The sequence below is a fragment of the Marmota flaviventris genome, chromosome 12 (genome assembly GCF_047511675.1).
Source record: "Marmota flaviventris isolate mMarFla1 chromosome 12, mMarFla1.hap1, whole genome shotgun sequence".
Lineage (NCBI taxonomy): Eukaryota > Metazoa > Chordata > Mammalia > Rodentia > Sciuridae > Marmota > Marmota flaviventris.
The window spans coordinates 46,663,123-46,687,040 of record NC_092509.1 but is presented as its reverse complement, the minus strand read 5'-3'; the positions used below and the strand labels follow the sequence as shown (position 1 = coordinate 46,687,040).

The 23,918-nt window shown below is 37.9% G+C and overlaps 1 protein-coding gene across 4 annotated transcripts in view; it reads right to left on the bottom strand.

The window, feature by feature from the left end:
- Positions 1 to 23,918, bottom strand: part of Mpp7 (MAGUK p55 scaffold protein 7) — a 227,482-nt gene that overhangs the window by 188,853 nt on the left and 14,711 nt on the right. For 2 of the 4 annotated variants that reach the window (XM_071599942.1, XM_071599941.1), the window contains one exon: positions 15,890 to 15,916. The exons of the other annotated variants lie outside the window; for them this stretch is intronic. The gene's annotated coding sequence lies outside the window, so the exon portion shown is untranslated. The remainder of the gene's footprint in view (positions 1 to 15,889; positions 15,917 to 23,918) is intronic. 4 annotated transcript variants of the gene reach the window in all.

Here is a 23,918-nt window from a genome sequence, read left to right as displayed (position 1 = left end):
ACTCCTGTTGGTCATCTTAGATGGAACATTTGTGATGTAGTAAACTCTTAGATAAGAGTTGTCGTTATCTAATCTTACTTGTCATCAACAGGCTAACAAAAAAATATTTTTTAGAAATAAAACATCTTGAATGTTTCTTTCTTCACTGGTTTCTAACAGTGTTCAAAGGTTCCTGGCAGGATGGCAAGACAAGCAACTCTGAATTCCATAATGCGTACAAGCTGGATAACTCATTTTTAACTGTGTGTCCTTATCATTCATTTCATAATTCAATGTGTTATAACTAAACTTATAAAACAATTTTGCTTTTAATTCTGCCCTTGCAAACCTTTAAAAAAATCAAAAATCTTATGCAGTACAAGATAGGCAATATGTTTTAAGGACTGGAATCACCTGCTTGGTACCACCATATCATGTAATAACATTCCACACAAATGAGGCATTTAGATTGAGAAAGAGAAGAATTATCAAGGTATACAAGTTCGGATGTGAGATCATCTTTTATTATATTAATTAATGGAAAACAATTTTAGGCTTTTATGTTTATCTTGTTAGTCTATTTACTTTCAACTTTAAAAGTTTCTCATTATAGAAAGAAAAAGAGTATCTTCCACTGAAATCATTAATATATGAAGCACTCAAAGGAACTTTGGGTATTTACAGCTGAAGAATGTAAATTTTTCAAAATGGTTTGGGCTAACTTCATTCTACGACTGTTCAAAATAATTCCACAGGGTTAAAAGGAAAAAAAAAAACCCAGATTACTCAATATGCAAAACAAAAAGATAGAAAATGTTATTTTTCATTTATCTTAATAAAATTCTGAAAAAATAAATTACAGAACTATATTCCTCTCTGTAATCAAAAGTGGGAAAATCATTTTTGTAAAGCTTTAAATTAATAGTCCCTTTAATCAAATTTAATTAGGTTCAACTATTTGTTTTTAGATATAAACATCATTTACTTCTTTGAAAAATGTCATTATAAAATTCTACCAAAATCAGACTCTGGCTAACTGTTAACTTCAAAAGCCGAACACATATAAATGCAATGTGTTATAACTAAACTTATAAAATAAGTTTTACAAGAAAACAAGCAAGATTAATTCATGCTGTACCTAACCCATAATAGATGATGATGATGATGATGATGGTGGTGGTGGTGGTGATGATGATGAAGGAGAGGTAAGGAGGAAGAGGAGGGAATGGAGAAGAAAAAAATCACAACCATTAAATGTGGACAGATTTAAAAAAAAAAAAAAAGTTTAAAAGCTTCCAAAGCAGAATTAGAATGGCCAAGATCATGGAGAAAAAGTGAACTATTCTTGGGATGCGCTCAATATTCTATGCAGCCTCCCCAATACCTTTCCTAACTCACAAGCAGTGGAGATGAGAGGTTAAGAAGGAAGGGAGAAGACAACTACTAGAAGACAGAAGTTGGGCAGGGACTTTGTTTGACACAGGTAGGACGACAAACACTGGGTTCTGAAGGAGCTAGGACTTGAGGGGTCAAGATTCCAGAGAAAGGAAAGGCATGAAGAAGTGAGCCCAGTAATCTGAGCTGCCTTTCTTCTCACAGTATTCAAGATTCATCAGCAAAGCCAACCAAACCACTGGTAGAATGAAGTTGCTAAGGGAATGAAAAACTGAGCAGAGATACAGTCTGTCTCAACATACTGGGAAGGCAAACACTGGAGTGCAGGCTCCAGCAAGGAGAATGACCCTGGTAAATTCTACCATATTTTAGTGGGACCCCTAAAGGTCTATACCCAGTTGAGACCTCTAAAGAATTCCAACAGGGAAAGGGAGAACTCAAAATAAACTGGACTAAACATAGCCTTTTAATCAGCTCAATCCCTCACAGAAGTTAAATGATTATCTCTATCCAACTGCCTACAAGAAGCTAAAGAAAATCCTATGTGGGAAGGTATCATCAGAGCCTCTGCAATTTTCCATATATAATGTCCAATATTCAATCAAAAATTACTAGACATACCAAGAGATAGAACCAATGGGAGGAAAAAAAAAAACAAAATGTCAGACCTGGTGGCACAGGCCTATAATCTCAGTGACACAAGAGGCTGAAAGCAGGAGGATCACAGATTCAAGGCCAGCTTCATCAACTTAGCAAGGACCTAAGCAACTCAGTAAGACCCTGTACTAAGAGAACTTCTCATTTTTATTTAAAAAAAATAAAAAGAGCTAGGGATGTAGCTTAATGGTAAAGTGCTCCCAGGTCCAATCACTAGCACCAAAAGAAAAAAATATTACAAGTAATCTAGATGCTAAAATCACCAGATAAGGACACTAATCACAGTGTATGTTGAAAAAATTTTAAAACATGTAGAATTTCAACAATACCTCTAAGGAATGAAATGAACAGACATGGTTAACAACCATTAGGCTTTGGAGTCAATCATACCTAGATTCAAATCCAAGCTCTGACACTTACCAGATAATGTCTTCCTCCTAGTGTCACTATGAAAATAAAATGCCTTTCACAGTATCTGGCCATTATGGTTTGGATCTTAAAAGTCCCTCCAAGGGCTCATGTGTCACCACGCTTGGTCACCTGGCAATGGCCCTACTGGGAAGTGGTAAAGTCCTTAGGAGGCAGAGCCTAGCAGAAGAAAGTTAGGTCATTGGAGGCATGGCTGTGAAGTGGATATTGTGACTCCAGCCCTTCCTTTTTTTGTTACTGGTCACCATGAGGTGAGCACTTGCCTTCTGCCATGATGTACTGACTTGCCCTAAGACCAAAACCAATGGAGCCAAGCAACCATGGACTACAACTTCTGAAATGGTGGGCCAAAATAAACCTCTCCTCCTTCGAAGTTGTTTATCTCAGGATATTGTCACAGAGATGGAAAACTGACACACTGGCAGGTGATAATAGTCAATAAACCTTGTCATGTGTGACAGTCAATAAATGTGAGATCAGAATTATCTGACCATGTTTCTTTGCATACTTTCCTTTCAATGTAGCAGAATCATACACTACTATCAACTCCTTTAAAAAAACAGTAGCAAGTGAAAAAATCCTATCTATTTTTCTTTTCCTATGTTTTTAATCACCAAGAGAATGTATTCTGGAACTACCAATGCATCTCAGAAAAAGTATTTTATAAATAGCACAAAAATATTAATTCATATTCTTCCCCAAAAAAAGAGCTGAGGTAAACAAGAAGCCAGGCTTCTGTTCTGTTATTTGTTGATGGGGCTTTTTTTAGTTTGCTTTTTAAGTGAGAAAGGGGGAATCAAGTGATGGAGGGTGGGTAGCAGAGGGTGGGTGGGCATTAATTACAAAAGCCTCTACATTAGGCTTTATATCATGTGCTGATACCTATGGCACATGAAAAAAAAAATCACTCTGTAGAACTTGACAGCATTGGTGCTTACACACTATTGTTTCTTCTGACCCACAGCCCTCTAAGGCAAGCTGCAGCTCCATCTTACCCTTCCTGTTTATGTGATAACAGCACAGACCCAGGTCTCGATCCCACTGTCCCTTCTACCCCATATGACTCATGATTCCTTTCCAGGTAGAGCCACAGTGATACCACCAAGAAGAAAAACAAGTTCTCATTTTAAAAATGTAATCCTTTAAAGCTATCTGCACCAAAAATCTACATCTTGTCTACACATAAAAGCTATCTGGTAAATTTTCTATGAGGACTGATTAAACATACGGCTTTACTCTGGTTAGACTGACTGCACATATCCAAAGAACATTTACTGAGCAACTATCAGGCCTGGGGCTAGGATCATAGAGAGAGGGATCCTTTCCCTGCTCTCAGGAGCACACTGGGTAGTTGGGGAGAGAGGGCCCCACACCCTGATAAACAGTGACTAAAAGGAAATGAGAAAAGCCTCAGTGCAACATGATCACATCACCCACTCAGTGAGAAGGTTTAGGGTTCAACCTTCCAGGCAAAATTATTCCTCCACTCTAAACACTGCTCCCCAGGTTACTTGTACTCTGAAATACACCAACTCAATAAAGTTAAACAGAAGCTGCTATGTCATCAATAATCTACATAGTAGTTCCAACTTTCCTTTATATGCTGTCCTCACAATTTTTACATTAAAAACTACTTTTTTATTTAACATTTTTCTTAAATCCAACTTTTTAACTTAAATACCTACATTTGAACCTTTTAAAATAAATACAGTGAAACCATGTGTTTGAAGAGCTTGTTATGTTTTTCTAATACACATGAAAATACAGGCATAGTACTTAAAACAAAAAAATTCACTAGAACAGTTCTAAAATAACCCTACATGTCCATATTTAGGGAAAAGTAGCATTAAAAACACAAACCACTATATAGCAACTATTGATAAATTCTGTTTCATAAATAGAGTGCTTGTGACATGATCATGAATATCACTGTCATCCCTTTCTCTACTTGTTAATTACTTTATACTTAATTACCTAAAAAAGGACTCAATTATTCCCAAGGGAAATCCATTCCATTCCAACCTCCCCAATTCTCTATAAATGAACAGACTGTCTATATCTAGTTATTAGTTAATGATCTGAAGCAGTGATACAAATTTCCCTTATGCCTACAGATAACTATGAGTTTTTCCCTTCAATCATTTGTAAAGATAGAGAAATTAAAAACATCATGTATCATATTTAATTATGTTCTAGCCAAGTAGCTAGTAACTCTCTTCTGATCCAATTTAAAATGAACTGAAAAGGCTATTTTCTACATGATACATTTCAGCTCAGTGAAAGATTTATTTTATCCCCAGTTTTCTATTACAGAAAGAATTTCAATGGTTTTTGCAAATTTAGATGACTTAAAATTTATACTGTAAAATTATTCTTTAGTTCCTTATCAAAGTTTTCTTATGTCAATCAAGCAAATCAGCCATAGGGAGCCCAAATTTAATTATCTTTTATCTCTCAACCAAGAAAAACTGTTCTCACTGACTTTGTCTCAAGAGTTCCCTGTCCAGAATTAGCCATTTTAACAGTGAGATAATGTAGATTCATTAGCAAAAGCAGATCTTGTACACAGATGAGACAAAAAACTAGCCTTGAACACTTTCCTCCCCAGCAATGGGAGCAGTGACCTGCACCACCATTTATGTAAGACTGCCAACTGGTTCATGGGGCAGGAACTCTCTGGTGTTTACCATAAATGTACCAACCGCAGCCCAGGGGCTTCACATTTTACCAGGCAGTGCTTTTGATGATGAAATGGGTGGAAGACCAGATCCACAGCATTTACTAGTTCAGTAAAACTTTTACAAGGAGATACAGAAAGTAAGACACACACAAGGATTTAAGTATGGAAAAGCACTCTCTGCCATCATCTCCTGGAAGTGGTCATAATAGGAACACCTGTGAGAAACCCTGAGTACTTATTCAATGCCAACAGTACCTCCATTCTTCCCTTACCTCCCAATAAGTATCTCCTAGGCTGTTCTCCATCAGATGACCCTTGAGTAGACAGGGGGTGGGAATCAGGAACATGCCAATGGTAGTAATGCAGAACACCATCCAACTTTTCAAGGAAATCCTCTGGTCACATAATATACTAAAAAATAAGCTATTCTATCCTGGGAGACACACACAGACACTGGTTTGTCTTACTTTCTGTATCTCCTTGTAAAAGTTTTACTGAACTAGTAAATGCTGGTGAAATAGAGCTTAGACTTAAGCACCATGCATTAAGCTGGGTATCCATTACCACAGGTACTTTTTATTTTAAAAAGCTGACATTTATGTTTCAGTTATTGTTTAAATTGCATAAATAATACAGCTTCAGCATTTCTAATCTGAATATATGAGTTCAAAATGATCTGAAATCCAAAACTCTTTGAGTACCTTGGGTTATCACAAGTCGGAAATTCTATACCATGAAACTCTGCTTCCTGCATAATTATTAAAAATGTTATCTAAAGTTATCTTCCAGCTAAATGTATAAATTGTATATGAAGCATAAATGAATTTTGTGTATTGACTTGGATTTCTTCCCCAAGATATAATGTAAACAAAAATGTTCCATACTTTGAAAAATCCAAAACCCAAAATTCTTCTGGTCCCAAGCATCTTGGAGAAGGGATATTTAACCTGTACTGAAGTATAAACAGGTCATGGGTTTAGAAGATAGAAGTCTGATCACATACCAGTTCATGAATTCTTGCCCTGGTGGCTTGAGAAGGCTAATACAAGGCAAAATCTCACAAAGAGCCTGCTTATACAGGGGGCCTAAGGGCCTAGCATATCTAAGTCATATGTCATTATGAAACACTTTAAAGAAAATCCAAAATTCTGTACTACTAGTATATTCAAATCCCTTTACACCATGAAATACCTTATACCAAGTAACAACAGCAGCTCTTGAATTTGAGAAATTTAACAGGTTCTACCAGCTAACAGTAGTAGCTCTTGAATTTGAGAAATTAGGAATGTGACTTGATGGGGTGAAGGAGGGTGAAGTCACAGTATTCAAGTTGTGCTTGCACAATTTCTGAAACAAATATTCAGAACACAGCAATTGTTCATATCCAAAAAAAGGGGAGTCGGTATTATGGAAGGGATAAAGTCCTAAAATGTCCCTTTTAACTTTGGTCCACCACCGTAAGATCTTTAAAGTTCTACAGAGCTACATTTTTCCACCAATGTTGGCTGTGAAGAGAAAGTAAATTGGCTCATGAGCCACATACAGAAAACTCTCTGTATAAAATCATCACTGAAGTATTTCCCCTTCTCAGAACTTGGCTGTGAAGTATGATCTAAGCAGCTAGAAGGAAGGGGAGGGATCCTGGAGCTGGTCCATAATCTGCAGACCGGAAAGCATGGGAGGGGAGGATGGAGAGGAGAGGCCACCTACAGCTGGAGGAGGAAGGCAAACATCCCACGAATGTGGAGATGAGGACCGGACTCAGGCCAGGGGACAAACAAGGAATCCTGGGGTGCTTGGGAGTCAGGTAGATAGGGTGCTCACCAGCAAGGAAGGCATCCGATGGAGCCACTGGCCCTGGACTCAACTCCAGGGACAAGGCTTTCATCCCCAGGAAGGGAGACTTGAGATAGACAGGGTTGCAGGAACCAAAGGAGACAAATAGATGCACCAGGGCCTGGGCTGACAGGAAACATATGATTAAGGTATTTGTACTTACCCCTTAGTATCTGTGGGATATTCATTCCAGGACCCAGAGGATATCAAAACCCACACATGCTCAAGTCCCTTATATAAAATGGTATAGGATATGAATAGAACCTACACACATCCTCCTCCTGTATACACCAAATCATCTCTAGACTACTTATAATATCCAATACAATGTAAAAAGTATGTAAAAGGGTGTTTTCTGCATTGTTTAGGGAATAATGACATGAAAAGAGTGTTCTATGCACATTCAATGCAGATGCAATTTTTTTCCCAATGTTTTTGAGCCATGGTTGGTTGAACCCATGGATGCAGGACTCCTGAATAAAGAGGGTCCACTGTACAACGCAAGCAAGAAACCTAGGGTGGGATGATGGCGGACAATAAACCCTGCAGCATGAGGAGGCTGAGCTCTAAATTCCACCTCCCTGTTGACCACCCTTGATCAATCAGGGAATTAGAGTAGAGATAAGCAAAATGGACACCAACTCCATCCCAGGGAGTTTTTTTAAATAAAATGTTATTTCAAACTATCAAAGTACCAAGAGTCTGACTGAAGAGACCAAGCATTAATCTAAGCTGCCACCCAACAGATTGAGCAAACATATGGAAGTGGGAAGCACAGAACATGTTAAGGAAACTGTTTATTACAGTTGGGATAAAACACAAGGTAAATGTTGGAATGAAAAGTGGGAGATAAGATTAGAATTGCTTGTGATCCCAGGGACTTGGGAGGCTGAGGCAGGAGGATTATAAATTCAAGGTGGGAGGCGCTGGGTTTGATCCTCAGCATCATATAAAAATAAATAAACAAAATAAATATATTGCATCCAACTACAACTAAAATAAATAAATTTTTATATATATATATATATATATATATATATATATATATATATATATATATATATAAAAGAATTGTGACTTAGAAAATTAACTCATCAGAACAACTGCAGAAGCCAGCCAGCCAAGGGAGAATGAATTCAGGAAGAAAGCATAACCATTACACCACATGCTAGCGATATGAAAAAATGTAAAATTGCTATCAGAAGGCATCCTCTCCACCAGACTGATTAAAGTGGGGGTTGTAGGGTAGGAAGATAGGTCAAGGGCAGAACCAAGGAAAGCAAAAGAAATAAGTGGTCGGAAAGGGAAAAAACCTAACCAGTACCATGCACCGTAAGTGCCAAGGAAACAGATGTCCTCTCTGACACAGGCATCTCCTCAAGGGGACCATGTGTAAAAGGAGAGCAAGACATGATTCCCTAGGTTCCTAACAGAGGCATAGTTTTTGTTGTTGGCATTTTTAAAGAGGCATGAAATGAAACTAGGTAAACTGATAAGCAAAGGATGTTTAAAAAGAACAAAATTAAGAGCTTGGGTCATATCAAAATGCCTTCATATCTAAAAAAGAATTCACTTTGAATCCTTTTCTAATGAATAATTTCTCAGGAATAATTTCTCAGAATAATTTCTACAAACTATTCAGTGTTAACAATGTGTCTATTCCAATGTCCATGAAATATACATCATGGTATGTATTTAACTTAATTAAGGCAATTAACAAATTTTGACATAAAGTGTGTTCTTTTAATGAAATGTAATGAGCAGAGTAAGTACAAAAGGAGAGGTAAAGAGTGAGTTTTTGAATTATCCAGATCTGGTTCTGAACCATATTTTTAACATTAATAAAACCGTGTCATTGCTTGAACACTTAAGTAATTCCCTGCTCCGTGATCTATACAACTCACATCTGATCTTCACAAGAGCCTTCTTAAGAAGCTCAACAACTTACCCAAGTCAGTAAAGAAAGAGGCAGGGCAGAGATCTGGACTTCAGTCTGGCTTTAAAAACAAATCTTTTTACGTCCTCAAATCCTAATGTCACATGTACTACAACTCTCTTAACTCTCTGAGCTCCAGGTCCTCATAACACCTTCTTTAGAGTTTTGCCAAGAAGCAGAAAAAGTAATACAAGGAGAAGGTGCTCAGTGAAGATGGTTTCCTTCTCTCTGTCCTCTATTTTTGTAAGCAACTTCTTAAAACTCATCTTTCTGTTCTATGGTATGGCCTCATCTCTGTTCCCACAATGTTATACATACATTACTAAAACCATGAAACATAATCGCTGGCTTGTCTACTTCCCAACGAGTAGGATAACCTGCGCGGTAGCTATAGGCAGTTCTTAGCTTCAAGGACTACAGCCTTTGCCCATCATCAGCTTTTAGTCCCTAGTTTCCATATATGTGGCATGTAGTAAGCGTTCAATAAATATTAATTCTGGTTCACATGCAGTCCAAGTGTTCTATCTGCTTAGGTTGCCTGCCCTTTGAAACCTTAGTCATTAGGCCCAATAACATCATTCCAGATGTTAATGAGTTTAGGTATCCAATATGCAATCTGTTCTGAGGTCAGCAAATTGCAACAAGTTGGCCCAGCACCTTCTTCCAGCAATAAAGCTTCACTGGAGCCCAGCCATATTCACTCTTTATGTATTATCAATGATCACTTTTGTGTTCCAATGGCATCGTACCCGCAACAGGAGATGACAAGGCTTGCAAAGATTGATATAATTGCTAATTTAATGTAATTTCTAATTCAATATAATTGCTAATTTATAGAAAACATTTGCTAACCTCCCCCATTGTTGTATCCATTTGATAAGTCATTAAACATTAAGAATATGTACTATTTACTGTGAGCCAGCCACTGCCTTTAGGTGGTAGGTTTGTTGTGATGAACAACACAGGCACCACCCCTGGCCTTTAAAGAGCTTAATATCCACCAAGCAAAAAAAAAAAGCCAAAATATAAGTACCCAAATAGATAAATAGTCAATAAATACTATTAAATGTGATCAACAGCAAAGAACAAGTAGACAATACTACTTGAGAGAATAATGACTATAAGTAGAGAGGAGGCATATTTGTCTTTGGGTAAAAGAGGAAGTTTCTTTAAGATGAAATTAAACTGAGATCCAAATCATTCATTGGTGAGAGAAGAACAGTGGAAGATCCTTCATGAGCTTAGACTCTGAGGAATAAAGAGGCCCAAGATGTCCAAAGGAGGTGCAGCTAGAACATAATGACCCTGAAGGAAACACTGATTAGAACAAAGTGGGAAAGCAAGACAGGCTACATCACACAGCACCTTGCAAGCCATTTTGCCATCTGGATTTTCACTTTTAAATTTCTAAAAAACACTTTTGTTATGGTTTATATATTAGGTGCCCCTCAAAAGCTCATGTATGAGACAATGCAAAAAAGTTTAGAGGTGAAATGATTGGGCTATGAGAGTCTCAACATAATCAGTGCATTAGCCCACTGAGAAGGATAACCTGGGTAGTAGCTATAGGCAGGTGGGGTGTGGCTAGAAGAGGTGGGTCACTGGGGATGTGCCTTTGTCCCTGGAGAGTGGAGCTCTTTCTGCTTCTGGTGCCATGTCCTGAGCCATATTCCTCTACCACACTCTTCCACCTTGATACTCTGCCTCACCTTGGGCACAGAGCAATGGATCCGGCTTTCTATGGACTGAGACCTCTGAAACTCTGAGCCCTGAAATAAACTTTCCTCCTCCAAAATTTTTCTTGTCATGTCTTTTGGTCACAGGAGCAAAAAAAAAAAGCTGATTAAAACACTTTTATTATAAAAACAATTAAGAAAAACTTCAGATTCACAAAGTTGCTCTTCCTTCCAGAATATTCACAATAACAATACCAAGTCCAACTCTAATTACTCAAGAGTAAGAACTTTCTTTTTCCATAACTATCTACACTTCCTTAAACATTTTGATTACCTTTACTTATTACCCCATAGTTATGATTAACAAGATACTCAGTCTCTCCAACAAATCGACTGTTGCAGAGGCAACCTTTTGTCCCTAATTTCAGACTGACACATTTTTATAACAGGTGCAAAAGTGTTGGTAACTAAAATACTCATAACTACTTTCCATAATAAAAATACAAAAGCAAAGGTTATTACACAACTGGTAAATTAAAATGAGACTCAGATTTGTTACAAACAAATGAAGTTTTTTTTTCAAGTACTATTGTCTACTTGTTCTTTGCTGTTGATCACATTTAATTGCAAATCAGAATCAAGACTTTCTCAATTAAATGTGATCAACAGCAAAGAACAAGCAGACAATACTACTTGAGAGAATAATGAATAAAAATTAATAGAATTAGTTTTTAAAAAGTGTTCTAAAGCACTTCACCCATGTAAACTCATTCTCTCTCCATAACTTTGTAAAACCGGGACATATTTGTACATCTATTTTACAAATAAGAATATTCAGGTACTGATAGGTAAATTAAGCTGCCAAGGTAACCGAGCCCATGGTACTAACCCTGGGCACAGTGCCTCCTAAGAGTAATATCACTCTCACTGATTTGCATTTTGGAGTGCAATTTCACTTAATTTCCCAGGTATGTTCTTAGCAGCATGTCATTATGCTTAATTATCTGTGGTACCACAAGAAAAAACATACTGATAGAAGGTAAAGAACTGTGGTGGTAGGAAAAAAAATAAGGTATCTAAGAAACCTAAGCACATCTGTTATTTACTTCCTTAAACACACATAGCAACAAGATAGCAGCAATAATAGCAGCAACCATTTATTGAACATCTCTTATATGCTAGGACAGTCACTTTACCTTAGTAATCTCATTGGCTATCTACAAAGTGTCATTAGTACCAATTCACATACATACAAAATGAGATCTGAGAAGTCAAGTACCTTCATTCCAAAGCTCCTGTTCTGATTATTCCATATGCTATTTGTGGATCAAGACAGCTTTCTCTGTATGGCCAAGTCCATGGAATCTGTGGTTATATAATTCTTTATTTGAATAAAACATATTCATCTGACTTATTTAGGACCTTCTATAAAGGCAAGTGAAGAACTTTTCTGCTGTTGTAATCCCACTGCTCTAGCCAAAGAATGGAATAGTTTGATATTCAAGTTAGATATTGCTCTTCCCTTACCAAGTAAGCTCCATGACAGCAGGTACTACACAAAGCTGGCTCAAGGCCATGTCTTCAATGCCCATAGCAATGACTGACAGCCCTCAATTCTCAATAAACTGGTAGATTTTAACTAAATTCCATGAGTCTGGGTCTAATTTGTGTGATCCCCAACTTGTAAACCCACTTTGTCCAACATCTTCAGACAGTACCACAAAATAAGTCATTCTGTCATTGTCCTTCTGAGCTACCACATATATAAAATGATTGATTACACAGAGGAACTGGTTTTCAAAGTGTGAATATTTTAAATACAAAATCAGTAAGTTACCTTTTAAATTACATAAAATCAGAAAAATATATTCAAAACTTGGGTTAATGCAGAATATTTCTAATTAGAGTATTCTTTTTTCTTTTTTAATTATTAATGAAACTTTATTTTCTTTATTTATTTATGTACATGCAGTGCTCAAAATCAAACTCACACATGCTAGGCAAGTGCTCTACCACTATGCCACAACCCCAGCCCCCAACCAGAGTATTCTAAAAGGACAGGTTCCCAGGATGGAAAGCAAACTGCAGTGGAGCTAGGGAAAGTGGGCTATAGCCTGGGTTGGACGGGTTCTCTCAGCAATACTGACATGCCCAGGCCCACACCCTAGCAGGCTAAAGATTTCCCATCTGTAAAACTTAACAGATGAACCAGACCTATTTCAGCTTCTCTATCCAATGACTTTAGGTTGGATGATGCCACTGAACTTTACAGTACAGCTAAAAGGGTGACAAGCTCCAGGATGAAGAGGTATTTGAACTAGTCCTTCAGGAACATGAGGACTTCAACACACAGAAGAATGAAGTTGAGGTAAATCTCAACTGACTACACCTTTATCTTTATTTAGTAAAAAAAAAAAAAATCACAACATCTCCTCTAAGGCCAAATCTGTCTCGTGGTTATAATCACCACACACAAGAACCCAATGGTACAGAGACTTTAAAGGTTTAGAAAACATTATTTTAAGAAAGCCAGACAGTCTATGGATAGCAACCACGTCTCTCTCCCCTGTAGAGCTGGGTGCAGGGGAGGCACGTGCCGCCTACTCAGTTCTATCTATGGGGCTCTGCTCCACATGCACATCCTCCATCCTGTTTTTCTTAAACGTTCAGTAGGAAATTAAAGTAAAATATTTATGGTAAAAGATGTGTAAAAATATCAGATGATCACAAGTTAAAAATGTCTTTGGAGAACTTGCTGAATAGTTTATCAGAGACCACCAGCTGCACAGCTTGGGCTGCAGTTGTGGAGATGGAGTTATGAAGCTGGGGAGCTGCTTTGAAGACCACAACCCTTTGAAATAAGTACGTGCTGCTCTGCCTCTACTGCCATTAAATGACGTCAGGATCGCTTTGTGGGATATTTGGACTGTTTGGCACAATAGAAACTTCAACACTGTACCGATATCAGCTGAACTAGAAACAAGTAATTAAAGGAACAAGTATATGACCTTGTTATGACCTGCAACTCTCGTATTGCAATTTTTAAAATTAACTAAAATAGTTCATGTGCATAATTTAAAAAAACACAAATGAGCTCACAAACATGGTTTCCTAGCAAAAGGGATTTAAACGAGATTTGCAATGTGCCTTACCCTCTTTGCAGATGTGCAGCCTGTTCGGAAGGAACAGAGAAACCTAAGGGAAAATTCACTTAAGATAGGCAACAATCACTGGCTCTGAACCTGTTGCTCTACTTAAGAAGGAAAAAATAGTGGGTGGTGGGGCTAGGCGATCATAACACCATTAGGGGATTTCCAAGAATTGGCCATGACAACACCAACAAAAATCACACCAGTTAATGATTCAATAGAAGTCTGTTTGGTATGCCAATAACACTACATAAAATAAGGACACTTTTTCTTGCTAATCTGGCTTGATCCAGGAGTGTATTTTAAAATATCTAGTGTAACATATGATGTATACATGCTTTATACACTCCTTCCTAAATACCGCTCCTTTCAAACAAAGACTTTGACAAATACTGAACAGCAGGGAGAGCACCTACTTGAGTTGCTGGATTCCTACACATGCACCTGAAGTCCTTCTGTGAAAAATGAGGCCTTTACAAGGATGCAGACGTGAATAAAAAGACAACCTGCTGTGGCTCTGTGGAAGCTGAAGAGGGCACGATCCTGATTCCCGTCTAAAAATTAGGCAGACTGAAGGATCTCAAGTCCTCAGTGTCGTGGTCTGTAGAGCATGACCATGAGCAGCTAAGCCTGAATACACCTGAGGTGATGCTATAGTTTGAATCTGGAATGCCTGCCCGCCCCCCCCCCCAGTAGATTCCCAGCTACTGTGAGGTAGTAGAACCTTTAAGAAGTGAGACCTAGTGGGAGAATGTCAGGTCACTGGGGGGGTGTCCTCAAATGGACCTTAAAACCTCAGGCTCTCCTCTCTTCTTCCTGGCCATCAGAGGAACAACTGGCTTTACCACATACTTCCCACCACGATGTGATACCCGGCCACAGGCCCAAAAGCAACTGAGAGCTCCAAAACTAAGAGCTTTGTCTTTATAAATTGATTATCTTAGATATTCGATAGAGTAATGAAAGTTGATAAACATAGAGAAGAACAGCCACACATCTTCTAACAAGCTAAAATGTACCTCTAGCGGGGGTTGTGTGGTAGAGCACTTGTCTACCATGTGTGAGGCACTGAGTTTGATTCTCAGCACCACATGTAAATAAATAAAATAAAGGTCCATCAACAACTAATAAAATAAAGGTGCATCAACAACTAATAAATAAATAAAATGTACCTCTAAATTCAAGGTTTAGACAAATATCTGTTCCCAACACACAAACCTAGAAAAATTACTTGCAAAATATACTATTTCAACAAGTATGTCCAATTCACAAAAATGCATCAAGCTACACACTTACATGCACACTGTCTGTTCTGTATTTTACTGCTAAAAGTTTTGTTTACATCCATAAACATAGTAAGTACATTTATATACATATAAAATAATGAACCAAGGTAATGTAAGATATTGATAGATCCTCCAACAATGAAGAAGTGATACTTCTATAGAATTGTTACTTACAATCATTGAAAGGCTAGAAAAATAATAGGAAATAACTTAGTTCCAGTAGCAATTGCTGATGAATAATCAAAAATAGCTAAATGACTCTCTCAACTAGATTTCACCTTCTCATTAACTGAGTTATCACAAAGATTTCCTTAGAGGGCTGGGGTTATAGCTCAGTTGGTAGAGTCCTTGCCTCACATGCACAAGGCCCTGGGTTCAATCCCCAGCACCACAATAAAAAAAAAAAAAAAGGACAAAGATTTCCTTAGATTTTCATTTTATATATGTTCTTACTTCTAATAATGAGCAAGAGAAATGTTTTTTTAAAGAAAAATGTAACAAAATAACTGGGGATATAGCCCAGTGGTTTAGCAATGCAAGGCCCTGGGTTCAATATCCAGCATCAAAATAGAAATAAACCAGGCATGGTGGCTCACACCTATAATCCCAGCTAACGCAGGAAAACTGCAAGACTGAAGCTAGCCTGGGCAACTGAGAACTACCCTCCGAAAATAATAAATTCAAAGGCGGGAGATGTACTTCCATGTGTGAGTCCCTGTCTTCAATCCTCAGTACCACAAAATAAAAAAGTAAATAAATAGAGAAAGGGAGAGAAGGAAGAAGGAAGAGAAAAGGAAGAAAGATATATGGATGTTGATGCTTAGAGATATCAGAATAGCTTCAATTTTTGAAGTTAATGCACTTACTTAAATCTTCTCATTCGTTACTGCGTCCTACCAAAAAAAAAAAAGAAATGATTTCATTACAAACGAAGAGAAACAACCCAAAATGTCATTTTATATCATCAACAAAATTAGCTGATATGAACAGTTTAAAAGGAATCTGAAGTAGTCTTCAAAAAGACTGTAAATCAGCATACCTCAAATTAATTAGAAAGTCTTTCTGAGTCTTCTGGTACAATTACAAAAGAACTCTGGGGCTGGGAGTGTAGCCCAGGGATAGAGCACTTGCCTAGTAAGCACATGGCCCTAGGTTTGATCCCAGAACCAGGAAAATAAAACCAATTACACCAGAATTCTATCTTTAAAAAAGATCATAGCCTGAGAAAAATTACAAGCACTCAGATCAATGTATTTTGTCAACATTTCTTCAGTGTCTTCACATAGGTACAGTTACAAGGTAACTGGAAACCTACATAAGCAGTCACTCAGCATATCCTCTCATGTGGCCGAGTGGAACTTCAATGCAGAAAGAAAATCCTACCCTCCCCTACATTCCAGGTCACTCACTCACACACACCTTAATGCTAAGAGATAAGCATTCAGGATCTAGAAAAGCAAAGAGTTTAAAAGTATTTTGTCTGTTTTAAGACAAATAACATCAAGGGGGCTATCACAAAATGCAAACACAGTGTGGGGGTTGTAGTTCAGTGGTAGAGTGTTTGCTTAGCATGCAGGATGCCCCAGCACCACAAAACAAGACAAATGCAAACAGTGGAAGAAATTCCACTTCTTTGCAGAACACAATCTTCTTTGCCATTAACAAATAAACGTCTAGATTTATTAGACCTCAGAATTTTATTCCTAGTCCTGAAGAAATAATAAGAACAGCATATATCTCAGAATGTTCATTAGAAAGTAGTACATTTATAGTTACCAAGGCACTCCTAAACTCGGCCCCATATTCTCCAACAATCAAAAGAAAGCATTTCATACAGTATTAATGCCATGGAAACAAAACAAATTAAGATAATATGGTTTTATAGAATTAACCCACTTTTAATGGCCTTCTAATAAATTAAAAGATTCTTTGGCTCCCAGAACCAATGAAACCAAATATACAGATTTGCAGAACAATCATACCCACCCCACCCAATGTTTACACAATGCCTACCGTACATCGACGGAAGTATAACATGGCTCAAATCACATAGCACATAGGAGTCTGCCTGGACAATCTCTTCCCCACTCTTGGGCTACTGGTAAAGAAAAATAAATGCCTTTCAAAATAAACTATCTTCAACACCATCCCCTCCTAATTTTCTACATGCCATCAAATTCTGCATTATAAATCAGCAACCATAAGCTATCCTCATTTGCCTTTCTATTCATAGTTCATTCTGCTTTCAATTTTTATTTAGTTTACCCATAGAATCTAAGGTTCCAAGAGAGAAAGTAGATAGTATTCATCTTTGTATCTGCCCAGAACCCACATTATACCTTTCAAATAATAGGAATCTAATAAAACTTAATGAAATCATTCAGCCAAAATGTTTACAGTACAGACTTAAGAGGTACTGTCCAATCTGAAAATGTTGCCATTAAAGAATACCAAATCCAGCTGCAGTTGTCACTTTCAAGCTGATGACTCCAATTTTCTGTCCCCATCCCAGACCTACCAGACAACCAAGTGTAATTTTCACTTAATGTACACAAGCCTCAAACTCAACACATTTAAAAACAATTATATCTTTTAACTACCTCCCCACAGCTGCTCCTCCCAGCATGCCCTCTGTGAACGGCATGGATCGGCATGGCCATCCACCCAGATGTCCCTGTCAGAAATCTTGTAGTCCAGGTTGAGTCTTATCTCCCTCTTACCTATTACATCCAATCAATCACCACATCCTGTCATCTTCCTGATTTTTTTTAATTGGTTCTCTTCCCTACATCTGCATTGTCACCAACACACTAGTTCAAGCCACACTCTCTCACAGCTAAACAACTTCTTAACCAATCTCACCATGGATCTGCCTCCAAAACCCAGGTCACAGAGAAATTCTAAAAAGTAATGATTAAATTAAAAATTGTGTGTGCACAGCATAAGTGTATATATGTCTCTCTGTGTGTGTGTGTGTGTGCACATGCAGAAACCTTATATTATAGTGATATATATCTTATATATCACTATATTTTTTGGAGTACCGAGCACACAGTCCACAATAAATAAATATAAATGCCTATTTGTTTGTCAAACTTTCCTGACCACACTCTCATGTCCTTTTCACACCAAGCATAAACATTACCAAGTAAGAAGCTTTACTGAGTTATTATTAAATAAGCCTTAGCCATGATTAGGCTACAGACTGACTCCAAAATAGAGGGCCAGACCAGAATTGTAACTGAGATGAAGAAAGAGCTTCTACATGCAAAGTAGTAAACTAACAAGTGGCATTGCATAAAGACAAATAAAGGAATATATCACTGTAAGTTAGTGTTGCAAGAAGCAAACAAATGCAAGGGAGTGTGTATAAGTTGGATTGTTAGAAGATGAGAAGAATAGAAACAAAAAGGAGCCACTACAAGGAGGCAGGGGTGTAGCTCAGTGGTAGAATCGTGCTTAGCCTGTGCAAGGCCCTGAGTTCAATGCCGAGCACTCAAAATAAAAATAGAACAGGAGGACAGTATAAATGAAAAACTATGAAAGGACCCAAAATTGGGGTGTGTACACTTACAAGAGCACATATCACGCATGTACAGGTTTGACTTGAAGGGAGGAGGGTAAAAGACCAAAGAAACTGATCTGATTACAAAACAGGTTTGTGTTTTAAATGTTAAGGCTGAATGCTTCAAGAGCAGCACAATATTAAGAACAATGAAATCTGGGTAAGTCCATCATGCCAGCTACAGAATAGGAGGTATAGTCTCTGGTTTAAGCCTTCTACAACCATATAACTACCATTATTACTACTTCAGTTTACACAGCAGAAATTGAGTCTAAGAAGCACTTACAATCTGAAGGTCATTCAGCTGGTAAGTGGGAGAATCTGAGTTTGACTATAGCAATTTCAGAGCCCTTACGAGTCCAGAGGAAGACCTCTGTGAAAATAGTGTGCTGTTAGTAATGTTTTAAAACTCTATAACAGGGAACAGGGTAAACTGCAGGCTGCACATTCAGCAAAGCAACAGCAATGGTCACTTGGTCCAGAGGTGAGCATAATTAGACCAAGAAGATGGCAATGAGATTAGAAGAGATTAGTGCAAGAGAGACATTAAGGGGGAAAAGCAAGCCTGAAAATAGAAACTCAAAGAGCCGTTAGGATTAAACTTTAAGTTTCATGAAAACCATTGTGGCCCCATAAATGGGAATTGGGTCAAATGAAAAATGGACGTGTTGTTCCATTTTAGGACTTCTGAATGAGGCAAATATTAGATATTCACATGAAAACACCCCATAGGCAACAGGAGCAATGAGACCTAACTAGAAGACGGGGATAAACATAATATTACAGATATTCACTTTATGTAACTTTCTCAAACTAATGGAGACATTGCTTTAATAATGAAAACAAGGGCTGGGGCTGTAGCTCAGTGGTAGAGAGCTTGCCTCGAATACGTGGGGCACTGGGTTCGATCCTCAGCACCACATAAAAATAAATAAAGATATTGTGTCCAACTACAACTAAAAAATATATTTTTTTAAATATTGAAAACAAACAACTGTTACCAAAAGAAATAAAAAAAATTTTAAAAATAACAACACTTCTGGCCACAATAACAAGTTCTCAAAGTGGCCCTAGCAATAGCACTTCTGCATATGTTAGTTGAACCAAAAACTCCCTGCCACCTACTGGAGTCCCTTGCAAACCATCCCATACCCATTGCAATACCGGTGCAGCTTATTTTGGAACACAAAGTATTGAGACTGTGTGCTAGTATAAATACGGAAAGTTCAGCCAAATGTTAGATTTCAACTTACTGTCAGCGTCAATTCTTAAATTTCAAATCAATTTAAGTCATGCAAACAAATAAGGATTTTTACTAAATGTTAAGGAAACAACAATGGATTTATACTAGCAACCAGGTACATTAAAAAAGGCATGGCACACAACACAAAAACTAGAAATGAAAATGTCATCTAGTCTTTATATCAACATGACTAGATACTATCAAAGTAGACAAATTGAAAACGCAAGTAGCATGCAGTATGTCATTTATGTTAATGAACACTTAACACGGTACATGTCCTCAAATTAATGAAACACGGGAAGATGATAATCACAGGGTATAAAGCCTCAATTAAATAGACAACCAAGTATGATTTTTTTAAAAGATGTTGCACAACAATGTTAAATACATCTAATTATTTCAGTTTCACTGGAGGGTGGACCTCAAATGTTCTCATCACTGAAGATGTCAATGTTTGAGATGCTGGATGAATTGGTTGGCTTGATTTTGTCATTCTACACTCTATTCAAAAATCATAACATTACTTTGTATAGCTACAGTTTGTCAACATATAATAATTTTTAATTAAAATCCATATATAGTAAAAGTACATTTAGAAAAAGATGAAAAGACATACATAAATTCCTATTAGAAACTGCTTCTGGGGAGAGAGGGAAGTTGAACTGAGAAGTGAAACAAAGTATATTTCAACTTTATCTGTGATGTTTCATTTCTTCTATTAAATAAAAATCTGAAACAAATACACCAAAATGTTACCAACTGTTAACACTAGGAGAAAGTCACCTGGTATTTATACTGCCTTTCTGTATTTCTGAAATCTTAACAAAATGGAAAAGAAAGGGGGGGAATGCAAATTCTCTCACATAATGAAAATATCATATGAAACTTATCTGACATATCCTGCCCAAATAACTCCAGAGTGAACAAGGTAAACCTCATTTTTCCCCAAGCAGCCAATTTCTATTTCGGACTCCTAACATTTCTCTTGAAATAGAATGGCATAATGAGCATATCTAAATTCTTGTTTGATCTCCCAATGTGAATTGATGGGGTGGATTTTAACCATAGACAAGGTCTCCAGTCGCAGCAACCAGGAAGTGCACCTGCCTCGTCGTCTCCTAAGGAAGCTAAGAGGATGAATTGAGAGGGAAGAAGCCACCAAAGATAATCTTATAAGCTCAGTGTCTTTCCTCTCATCACAATCTTTGTCCCTAATGCCTTTACAGATCCTTCTTCAAACACCAGCCACCTGCAGAGATGTCTACCAGACAGTGGCTCCTTTTTCCTTTAAAAGATAAACCTCTGAATAAAGTCTTCCAAGTAAGTCATTTGCTCACTCTAGGAATGCACAGCATGCTCTTTAAAAAAATCCAGTTACTCAATAATCATTTATACCAGATGGACACCAGGGATATAAGAAAAAGGGCAAAACACCTACCTTCAAAGACACATCTGTTCATTTTTCCCTCCTCTCAATTTCTTAGTCAGATCCAAAAAAATTCACATAGAAACTGTGGCTACATGATCCCTAAGAATCATCAATATTAGCACATGCCCGGGTAAGGAGAACTGGAAATGTGAGATGGGGGAATGAACAGGGCACAGGCTAGATGGTCTTTGCTTTTCTAATGTGCCTAAACCATAACAGGTAAACCTGACTACCACTTTCCTTCAGAATGATGGGGGATTAAAGAGAACAAGGGGCAACACATGTTGATTCATCTTGTATTTTTTTTTAACCAGCCAGGGTGATTCATTCAGTTCAGCAAGTGTCAACACCTCTACAGCTAAGGAGACAAAAATAAATACCAAGGGAACATTATTGTACAACTACTCGATATGCATCTTTCCAAGGAACAATAAGATAATAAGGTAGTAATGTAGTGATGATGGAGTTCGAATTTCAAGAAGCAGAATTCCTTTCATCAGGACTGAGGCAACCGGACACTGGTACACTTTCTAGTTCTCTTGACTCTGAATTCATATTAGCAATAGTATAATGAAGTTTCTCAGGCTCTAGATTCCCAAGGGCAGACCAGGGCCTATCCTGGAGGAGGGTGTGACTGGCAAGGCCCTGATCAACTCAGACCTGGGAAAAGCACAGACCAGCTGGAGATGACATGTGACCTCCACAGAACAGGGCAAAACAGTCCCATGAGAGACAAATGAGCATGTGGCCAGTGAAGTGATCCAGGGTGGCAACTTAGACAACAGGGAAAGAGAACGCATGACTTGGAACACATTCCTAAGTCTGACTGGAGCAGAGGCTAAAAGAAAAAGTGTCATGGAAAATACAGAGGTCCAGTATGACAGGCTTTGAAAGTCAGACAGCAACTTAGTCAGTATGACAGATCCAAAGAATCAAGGGCCATTTCTAAAAAGGAAGACTGATGCACAGAGTCACGCAGAATCCAGAATCATGAAGGTCAGCAAGCAGATCGTGCCTGCAACCTAGACAAAAAGTGACAAGTATCTAAGATGGTGGCAGCAGCAGACACTATGGAAAGGAATTGACAGGAACACCTGGTCACTGACAGGACAGCAGAGATGGAAAAAGGACAGCTTTTTAGGGTGTTTAACATGAATACTGTTAATTAGTAATGAATACCAACTATCATTTACTGAGCATTGGTTTCTATTATACTTCATAGGTGTTTTCTGATTTAATTATCAGGACCATCATTTGTGATAGGTATGCTCCTCAGCCTGTTTCAGATAAGAAAACTGAGGCTAAGCAAGATTAAAATACTTGCTGTTATGGTTTGAATTCAGAATGTCCCCCCAAAGGCCCAGGTGTTAGGCTTGATCCTCAGCTTGGCACTACTAGGTCATGATGAAAATTTTAAAAGGTGGGGCCTAGTGGGAGGGCATCAGGAACATGCCCTTGAAGGGCATATAGAACCCCATCCCTTCCTTTTATTCTTTTTGATTCCCAAACCTGCGGTGAACTGCTGTTCTGCCATATGCTCACACCGTGATATGCTACCTTATGTAGGCAAAAGAAACAGATCAACCAATCATGTAACTAGAATCTCCAAAACTGTGAGCTACAATGAACTTTTTTCTTTATAAGTTTATTTTCTCAGATATCCATTATACTAACAAAAAACTGAGTAACACATAACTCCATAAGATCAGCAGTGACCAGAGCTGGAATTAGGTTAAACTGACCCTCAAGGAGTCATTTTATAGTTCACACTCTTCAACTTTAGGATATATGGCCTTAAGGTTTTTCAGTTGGGTGAGCATGGCAGTGAACATAGATTAAACAAGAAAGAGAGTTGTGGGAACAGACCTTCCAGGACAATATGAAGGGTCATTGTTAAGAACAACAATGGGCTAGAGTTCTAGCTCAGTGGTAAGCACTTGCCTAGCATGTGGGAGGCACAAACCTCTGCATCACATAAAATAAATAAATAAAATAAAGGTATTGTGTCCATCTACAACTAAAAATATTAAAGAAGAACAGCAACTCTTATTCCTCCTCACAATGAGGCTTTTGGCCTGGAGGAAGCAAAGTCTTACTCAAGAACATACTGTTGGTGAACAGCAGGACATGTACAGATAGTTCCTGTGAGGTCCACTGGAAGTGTGATGTAATCCTTGGCCTTATATCTGCATGCCTCATTGAGAACCAAGGGGCCAAACAAAGGCCATCCACCTTCCATGGTGTTTCTGCACCCCTCGCTAATCAATTAGAGACCTGAGTCTAATGTACAGTGCATGTGGGTACAACCTCTTCTACCCATTCATATACCTCTTAAAAATGCTACAGCTGATTTTAGAGGGATGAGCATTTCAGATGAAACCTGCCAACTCTGGGACATTCAAATATCCAGGAAATATCCACTGAGCAACTACAAATTTGAGAGAGCAAATTACCAGGTGCATGTGTTGAACTGGAGCTCACTGAAACCACAGTGTAGTTTAGGCATTTATAAGGAAATAACTAAAACCAAAACAATAAGTAAAAGTTTAATGGAGGCAGGGATTGAAAAGTGGATCAAGGACTGAGGATACTCCCAGAATTAAGGGATAGGAACATGAAGAAAACCAGTAGAAGAACTGAGTTCCCTGGTAGGTAGTC